Raw genomic sequence first — 10,211 nt, 5'->3', positions numbered from 1 at the left:
TGTGGCAGATGGGAATTTGTTAATATCCGGTTGTAGAGAACTTGACACTTGACTTGTTTAAAATACATCAACCGCGTGTGTAGCCGTGATGGTCTCTTCTCGGCGGAGTCTGGGAAGTGAACACGGTTTCTGGGTTATGTTTGACGTAAGTAGGAGTTCAGGATCACTTCTTGATCATTGATAGTTCACGACCGTTCTGTTGCTTCTCTTCTCGCTCTCATTTGCGTATGTTAGCCACCATACATGCTAGTGCTTGCTGCAGCTCCACCTTACTACCCTTTCCTTCCTATAAGCTTAAATAGTTTTGATGTCGCGGGTGTGAGATTGCTGAGTCATCGTGACTCACAGATACTTCCAAAAGAGTTGCAGGTGCCGATGATACCAGTGCAGGTGACGCAACCAAGCTCAAGTGGGAGCTCGATGAAGATCTTGTTCGTTGTGTTGTTTCTTTTCCTGTTGATCAGTAGTGGAGCCCAGTTGGGACGATCGGGGATCTAGCAGTTGGGTTGTCTTCTTATATTTTGGTTCCGTAGTCGGACCTATGTGTGTACCCTGAATGATGTATGGATTATATTTATGTATTGTGTGAAGTGGCGATTGTAAGCCAACTCTCGTTATCCCATTCTTGTCCATTACATGGGATTGTGTGAAGATGACCCTTCTTGCGACAAAACCACAATGCGGTTATGCCTCTAAGTCGTGCCTCGACATGTGGGAGATATAGCCGTATCGTCGGTGTTACAAGTTGGTATCAGAGCCCCGTTGAGCAAGATGTCATGTTTATGAAGCTATCCATGGCAAGTGCAAATACATAACATGAAAGGATCAACTACAACAAGCTTGGCAAAATTGAATATCATGTTAAGATCACAAAAATACATGGCATACACCTCTGTAAAGATGACATGGCATACATCAAAACACATGTAGAGCTCCTACTCATAAGATGCACAGATTAAATGCAACAAAAATAACAAAACCTCAAGTTCTGATAATTAACAGCAGATAACAGCAACTAGCACTCTTGCACCAGAGATTTGGGCATCAAGATGGACTCAAATGAACATGGTGCAATGGAACAAAATGAAGAGCATCACGAGATGAACATTTTGATATATTACACGCGCAAAACGGAGCTATAGGCAGAGAGTTATGATGCGATGAACAGAGGCATGTACTGTAAATATTTCGGGACTTGGAGATATTTGAGAGGGGGGAAAGTCAACCCTGGCGCTGGCAGATCTGGATCGAGGCGAGGCTCGCCGGCTCGGGCTCGCCGGAGCTCGGGGCGCGCGGGGCCGGAGTTGGCGCGGGGAGGAGCCGGCGGGGCCGGAGTTGGCGCGGGGAGGAGCCGGCGGGGAGGAGGAAGAAGGGGCGCGACGATGGCGACCGGACGACGGGCGGCGGCGGGCGCGGGCACCGAGGCGACGGCGCGGGCGGACGGCGGGGAGCGGCGTGCGGCGGCGGACGGAGGGCGGCGGCGCGCTGGGGAACGGCGGCGGCGCGGGACGGTGGCGCCGGGTGCGGGGCGCGGGAGGAAGGAGACGGCAGGGGAGCGGGCTCGGGGGCCGGCCACGGGCCTGGCGGGCCGCGCCGGGAGCCGGCAGGGAAGCGCCACGTGGCGCTGCGCGGTTGGCCGGGCGGTGGCGGCAACTGTTCGTCCGGCGGCGACGGACACGTCCAGCCGCGGAGAGGGCGATTTTTAGGGTTTTGGAGATCCGGAATTTCGGAGGGGGGAGGAGTTTTATAGATAGAGGGAGCTAGGAGACTCCAAATGGAGTGTGGTTTTCGCCCACAAGATCGTTATCGAACGACCTAGAGCATGGAAGTGACTTAGAGGGGTTTTGGGGTGTTTAGGGAGGGGTTTTTGCTGGAACACACAAACGGACTTTGCGGTTGCCCGGTTAACCGTTGGAGCATCAAACGACCTCCAAATGGAACGAAACTTGACCGGTGGCCTACCGGTGGTATACCAAGGCCACTTGACAAGACTCGGTCCATTCTGAGAACGTTCAACACCCGCTCACGAAAAGAAAACAAGAGGGGTGCGCCGGAGGAGGTGGCAGCGCCGGATTGCAAAGCGGACAACGGGGAAAATGCTCGGATGCAAGAGACGAACACGTATGCAAAATGAGATGCACAAAATGCAAAACGAGAGACAAAACCCAACCACGGAGGGAAAATCATAACACATAGCCGAAAATGGCAAGAGTTGGAGTTACAAATATGGAAAGTTACATCCGGGGTGTTACAGATAGTGATATTAAAGTTGTGCTAGTTGAGTAGTTGTGAATTTGAGAAATACTTGTGTTGAAGTTTGCAAGTCCCGTAGCATGCACATATGGTAAACGTTGTGTAACAAATTTGAAACATGAGGTGTTCTTTGATTGTCATCCTTATGAGTGGTGGTCGGGGACGAGCGATGGTCTTTTCCTACCAATCTATCCCCGTAGGAGCATGCGCGTAGTGCTTGGTTTTTGATGACTTGTAGATTTTTGCAACAAGTATGTGAGTTCTTTATGACCAATGTTGAGTCCATGGATTATACGCACTCTCAACCTTCCATCATTGCTAGCCTCTTCGGTACCGTGCATTGCCCTTTATCACCTTGAGAGTTGGTGCAAACTTCGCTGGTGCATCCAAACCCCGTGATACGATACGCTCTATCACACATAAACCTCCTTATATCTTCCTCAAAATAGCCACCATACCTACCTATTATGGCATTTCCATAGCCATTCCGAGATATATTCCCATGCAACTTTCCACCGTTCTGTTTATTATGACACGCTTCATCATTGTCATATTGCCTTGCATGATGATGTAGTTGACATCGTATTTGTGGCAAAGCCACCATACATATTATTTCATACATGTCACTCTTGATTCATTGGCCGTCCCGGTACACCTCCGGAGGCATTCATATAGAGTCATATTTTCTTCTAAGTATCGAGTTGTAAATAAGTAGAACTGTGATGATCATCATTAATAGAGCATTGTCCCAAAAAAAGAGAAAGGCCAAAAAAAATAAAGGCCCAAAAAAAGAGAAAAAAGAGAAATAATAAGGGACAATGCTACTATCCTTTTTCCACACTTGTAATTCAAAGTAGCCCCATGATCTTTATGATAGAGAGTCTCTTGTTTTGTCACTTTCATATACTAGTGGGAATTTTTTTCATTATTGAACTTGGCTTGTATATTCCAACGATGGGCTTCCTCAAATGCCCTAGATCTTCATGAGCAAGCAAGTTGGATGCACACCCACTTAGTTTATTTTGTTGAGCTTTCATACATTTATAGCTCTAGTGCATCCGTTGCATGGCAATCCCTACTCCTTGCATTGACATCAATTGATGGGCATCTCCCTAGCCCGTTGATTAGCCACATCAATGTGAGACTTTCTCTCTTTTTTTGTCTTCTGCACACAACCCCCATCATTATGTTCTATTCCACCCATAGTGCCATGTCCATGGTCATGCTCATGTATTGCGTGAAAGTTGAAAAAAGTTTGAGATTACTAAAGTATGAAACAATTTCTTGGCTTGTCATCGGGGTTGTGCAAGATGAAAGCATCTTGTGTGACGAAAATGAAGCCTGGCCAAACTATATGATTTTGTAAGGATGAGCTTTCTTTGGTTATGTTATTCTCAGAAGACATAATTGCTTGGTTTGTATGCTTGAAGTATTATTATTTTTATGTCAATATTAAACTTTTATCTTGAATCTTTCGGATCTGAACATTCATGCCACAATAAAGAAAATTACATTGAGAATTATGCTAGGTAGCATTCCACATCAAAAATTCTGTTTTTATCATTTACCTACTCGAGGACGAGCAGAAATTAAGCTTGGGGATGCTTGATACCTCTCCAACGTATCAATAATTTTTGATTGTTCCGTGCTATAATATATTCTGTTTTGGATATTTAATGGGCTTTACTATACACTTTTATATTATTTTTGGGACTAACCTATTAACCCAAGGCCCAGTGCAAATTGTTGTTTTTTTGCCTATTTCAGTGTTTCGCAGGAAAGTAATATCAAACGTTGTCCAAACGGAATGAAACCTTCGGGAGCATGATTTTTGGAACAAACGTGATCTAGAGGACTTGGAGTGGACGTCAAGAAACAACCGAGGAGGCCACGAGGCAGGGAGGCGCGCATGCCCCCCTGGGCGCGCCCCCACCCTCGTGGGCCCCTCGTGGCTCCACCGACCTACTTCTTCCTCTTATATATACCTACGTACCCCGAAACAATCTAGGAGCACCACGAAAACCTATTTCCACCGCCGCAACCTTCTGTACCCTTGAGATCCCATCTTGGGGCCTTTTCCGACGCTCCGTCGGAGGAGGTATCGATCACGAAGGGCTTCTACATCAACACCATAGCCTCTCCGATTATGTGTGAGTAGTTTACCACAAACCTTCGGGTCCATAGTTATTAGCTAGATGGCTTCTTCTCTCTCTCTCTTTGGTTCTCAATACAAAGTTCTCCTCGATCTTCTTGGAGATCTATTCGATGTAACTCTTTTTTGCAGTGTGTTTGTCGAGATCCGATGAATTGTGGGTTTATGATCAAGATTATCTATGAACAATATTTGAATCTTCTCTGAATTCTTTTATGTATGATTGGTTATCTTTGCAAGTCTCTTCAAATTATCAGTTTGGTTTGGCCAACTAGATTGATCTTTCTTGCAATGGGAGAAGTGCTTAGCTTTGGGTTCAATCTTGCGTTGCTCGGTCCCAGTGACAGAAAGGGAAACGACATGTATTGTATTGTTGCCATCGAGGATAAAAAGATGGGGTTTATATCATATTGCTTGAGTTTATCCCTCTACATCATGTCATCTCACCTAATGCGTTACTCTGTTCTTATGAACTTAATACTCTAGATGCATGCTGGATAGCGGTCGATGTGTGGAGTAATAGTAGTAGATGCAGGCAGGAGTCGGTCTACTTGTTACGGACGTGATGCTTATATACATGATCATGCCTAGATATTCTCATAACTATGCTCAATTCTATCAATTGCTCGACAGTAATTTGTTCACCCACCGTAATACTTATGCTATCTTGAGAGAAGCCACTAGTGAAACCTATGGCCCCTGGGTCTATTTTCCAGCATGTTAATCTCCCATCAACTAGCTATTTCTGTCATCATTTATTTTGCAATCTTTACTTTTAATCTTTATCATAAAAATACCAAAAATATTATCTTATCATCTCTATCAGATCTCACTTTTGCAAGTGGCCGTGAAGGGATTGACAACCCCTTGATCGCGTTGGTTGCAAGGTTCTTATTTGTTTGTGTAGGTACGAGGGACTTGCGTGTGGCCTCCTACTGGATTGATACCTTGGTTCTCAAAAACTGAGGGAAATACTTACGCTACTTTGCTGCATCTCCCTTTCCTCTTCAAGGGAAAACCAACGCATGCTCAAGAGGTAGCATTGGTTTAGTTGGTGAAATATTATTATGTTTAGATTGTTAATCATACATCTATACCCACTGATCATGATCAATATGATAAGTTGTGACTAGTTCTGTTAGTTCTTGAGGACACGAGAGAAGTCTTGTTACTAATAATTATGTGAAGTTGATGCCTATTAAATGTTTTAATATTATGTTATGTTGTTCTTCCTCTAGTGGTGTTATGTGAACGTCGACTACATGACACTTCACCATGTTTGGGCCTAGGGGAAGGCATTGTGGAATTAGTTTGTGGATGATGGGTTGCGGGAGTGATAGAAACCTAAACACTAGTTTGTGAATTATTCCATAAGGTTTTTTTATCTAATTGTTTAATGCCATGGTTAGACTTATCTTAATTACTTCTCTTGTAGTTGTAGATGCTTGCACGGAGAGTACAATCATAAGTAGGTATTTCTTGAAGTTAGGAAAATATGCCTTAGCTTTGGTCCACTCGCATAACACTTATCAAGGCAATGAATGTAAGTCGATGCACTACAAAAAAAGACACATCTGTGACATTATGGCCCGAATGAAAAGATTTTCTATGATGATTATGACACTTCTATGACGATAATTGTGACAAAAACACATAGCATCATAGATGTGGTGGGCTCCTACTTCTATGACAAAAAATCATGATAGAAAATGGGCTTTTTGTCCTAGGTGGGCCGGAGACACACCTGCATGACATTGTTTGGGCCGTCCATGACAGAAAAATCGTGGTAGAAGCAAAGGCAAGGAAAATTTCGGGGAGTTCCTGGTTAAAGTGGGTGATCGAGGCCTAGCAATGGACTGTGGTTTGCGCATTTATCTCATACATACGCACGTGTGTGCGAGGTGTTGGCTCTAACTAAACCCGAGGGAGGCGTTCGCTTACTGCACACCTGAGCGATTGAACTAGCTATGCATTAATGAACCCAAGCGATCGATCCCTTCGCCGCCGACTGAACCCGAGCGATTCCTTCACTGCTGCTCCTAACTGAACCTAAGCGAGGGATTGTTGCCGCTACTTAATGAAGACGATCGAGCCCCCGTGCGAGACGTACCCAGCCAGTGTTGGGTTGCCTCTCAATGAATACTGACCGTTGCTACCATCCGCGCGATACGTAGAACGAGTCGAGACATGGTGAGTCGAGCCGGTTGGTTGGCTATGGATGAACAGTTCCTGGTGGGGTTTGGATGAACGGGACCCCGTGCTTGCTGCTGGATGAACAGGACCCCGAGGAGGCCGCCACAATCCAGCCAGTTGCGGGTGGATGAACATGACCCTGTGAAGCTGGATAACAGTAGCCGGTGGAGGCTGGATGAACAGTAGCCCGTGGATGAACAGTACCTAGTGGAGGCTAGAGGGAGTCACGGTGGATGAACATTAGCAGGTGGAGGCAGGAGGAAGTCAATGGTGGATGAACAGGAGTTTGTGGAGGCTGGAGCGAGGCAGTAGACGATGGATGAACAGTACCCCGTGGAGTCCCGTTTTGCGGTATGCCACACCCCTCCCGATGAGCAGGACCCTGATTTGATCGTAGGCGCGCGAATAGAAGTCCGTTTCCTTTGTTTTGCGGTATGTCAGACCCCTCCCAATCAACAGGACCCCGTTTCGACCATAGGGACTCGAACAGAAGCCACACCCCTCCCCATGAACATGATCCCATTTCGACCGTAGGTGGTCGAACAGAAGGTTGTATCCTTCGTTCTGCGGTATGACAGACCTCATTTCGGCTGTTCCGTCCAAGCTGGTTGCCTCCCGTTGAACAAGACGCATTCTGACCCAGTCAGTAGCCTCTCGATGAATACAACGCCGTTTCCTCCGTTCCGACCCAGACGGTTGGCTGTGAAACGCCCATTCTGCATCAAGTTTTTATCTTGTTATTTATTGCATTATGGACTGTTATTTCACTTTATGATACAATTCTTATGTGTCTTCTCTCTTATTTTGTAAGTTTCACATAAAGAGCGACATTGCCGGCAGCTGGAATTTTGGATCGAAAAGGCCTATATCGGAAGCATTTTTTTTGAACATCTCCAAATGGGCTGAAAATTGATGAAGAATTATTTTGGAATATATTTAAAATTATTGGCCAAAGAAGTACGAGAGGGGGACCCACCAAGCAGCCACAAGCCTGGGGGCGCGCCCACCCCCTAGGGTCGCCCCCTGTGCTTATGGTGTCCCTGGCAGGCCTCTGGGGACCATCTTCTCTTATATGATGCCATTTTCCCTAGAAAAATGTTTTGGGACAAAGAGCCTCCGTCTCGAGGCAGAACCTGGGAATGAGTACTTTTGCTCTCTGGCAGAGATATTCCACCGGGCAAACTTCCCTCCAGGAGGGGAAATCAAACCCATCATCATCACCAATGATCCTTTCATCATGGGAGGACCAATCTTCATCATCATCTTCACCAGAACCATCTCATCTCAAACCCTAGTTCATCACTTGTATTCAATTTTGTCTCAAAACCTCAGATTGGTACCTGTGGGTTGCTAGTAGTGTTGATTACATCTCGTAGTTGATGCTTGTTGGTTTATTTGGTGGAAGATGATATGTTCAAATCCATTATGCTATTCAATACCCCTCTGATCTTGAACATGAAGATGTTTTGTGAGTAGTTACATTTGTTCTCGAGGACATGGGAGAAGTCCTGTCATAAGTAATCATGTGAATTTGGTATTCGTTCGATATTTTGATGATATGTATGTTGTTGTTTCCCTTAGTGGTGTTATGTGAACATCGACTACATGACACTTCACCTTCTTGCGCCTAAGGGAAAGCATTGTGGAGTATTAATTGGATGATGGGTTGCTAGAGTGATAGAAGCTCAAACCCTACTTTACGTGCTATTTGGTAAAAGGGCTAATTTGGATCCATATGTTTCATGCTATGGTTAGATTTATCTTAATTCTTCTTTCGTAGTTGTGGTTGCTTGCGATAGGGGGTAATTATAAGTGGGAGGCTTGTTCAAGTAAGAACAACACCCAAGCACCGGTCCACCACTACAAAAAAAATACACTTCCCTGATGATACATGTTTGTCACAGTAGGTCACGTTTTCTGTCATGCATGTACATCCATGATGATTTATGACAGTATCAAGGTAGTCATACCTGTGCTGTCGTAGAAGTGTTCCATGACATTACCAAAATTATCATCACGGAAGTGTCCACTTCCATGACGATAAATCACATGTCATAGAAGTGCTTTCGTCAAGGGTGACCGACACGTGGCATCCACCGTAACGGGTCGCCGTTAAGCTATCGGGTCCAGTTTTGGATCCGGTAACCCGTTAACAGCCCGGACCAATGAGGATTTTCCATGTGTAAAATTGTCATTGGCCGGAGGAAACACGTGTTGCCTCACCCTTGGGACAGATGTCATCCATTCATTGGACAGGAGGCGCCTATGATAGGTCGACACATGGCACGGCCCAACAGAGGCGCATTCCAGTGAAAAGGCCGGCCCGTTTAACTTGGTCAAAAGGTAACAGCCCGGCCCACGGAAGGCCTGTTAACGGCATGTTCGTATATAGCCCATTTACGGCCCGCTATCTCACAACCCGTTACGACGTATCGGAATTAAGCCCTGTAGCTTCATCTGGGCCGTCCAATATGATTCCAGACCGTTGTAACTTCCATCCCATGTATGGACCATGATGTCTTTCGGCCCATACGAGGCTATTTGTAACTCTTGGTCCATTAACAGCCCGTGGTGAATCTGGCCCGCAATGAATAGTGTACCACTTTATACCCATTAACAGCCCACTTCCAACCCGTGTTATCTTTCGGCCTTCTCAGGGCCCATTTTTCTTGGGCTTATTTCCCGCATTCGGTTACTTACAACCCATTACTGGACTTTTCTGCTTGTGGGCCAAATTCAGCCCGTGGTTACAATTGGCCCGTTAATCCATTGGGCCGTTTTCATAGCGTCATCAAATACGGTCGATTAACGACGGCCCATTATGGTCGGCCCATGAACGGACGATTCCAAATCTAGCCCGTTTACAGCCCATAATGCGGTCTGTTATTGGCCCATGTTTGGCCGATCGATCATACAGCCCATAGAAGGCCCATTGATGCTACGGCCCATAGAAGGCCCATTGTTTCTACGGCCCTTAGAAGGCCCATTGTTTCTATGGCCCGTAGGAGGCCCATGGTAACTACAGTAAATATGTAGCCCATGGTTATTGTGGCCTAGTTTTAAAACATAGGTTATTGCGGCCACTAGCAAACCGCGGAAAAAGAACTGCATTGACTACAAGCAAACAAATAAACAAGACAACAAGGAAATAAATAAGCAAGCAAATTACGCTAGGCTATCACGACTATTACACATATTACATCGACTGGGCATCAAAGTTCGCCACCAGTGCAAATATAGGGAACAAACCGCATATCATATACACTGGTTGTCAAAGTTGGCGACCAGTGCAAATAAACGCCGCACCAAAACAAGTCCAGAACTAAAACCACTTCAGAAGAGCTCAAGAAACAATATCCTGGGTACCCATAATGCTGGCAAGATGCTTAGCAAGCTTATTAACTTTCTCTTGTTTGGCGCTTAAATCCTGCAGCGCTTGCTGTTGCACCAGAAAGTATGCATCTAAATTCTGCAGGGACTTCTTCAGTCCTTCAGCTTCCTGTCGCAGCACATCCGCCACCGAGGACCCCGCGACACACACACACACCCACACACACACACAAACAAACACACACACACACACACGCACCCACCCACCCACCCACACACACAC

This window comes from Aegilops tauschii, chromosome 3 (genome assembly GCF_002575655.3).
Source record: "Aegilops tauschii subsp. strangulata cultivar AL8/78 chromosome 3, Aet v6.0, whole genome shotgun sequence".
In the NCBI taxonomy this organism is placed as follows: domain Eukaryota; kingdom Viridiplantae; phylum Streptophyta; class Magnoliopsida; order Poales; family Poaceae; genus Aegilops; species Aegilops tauschii.
This window is presented reverse-complemented; position numbering follows the sequence as displayed.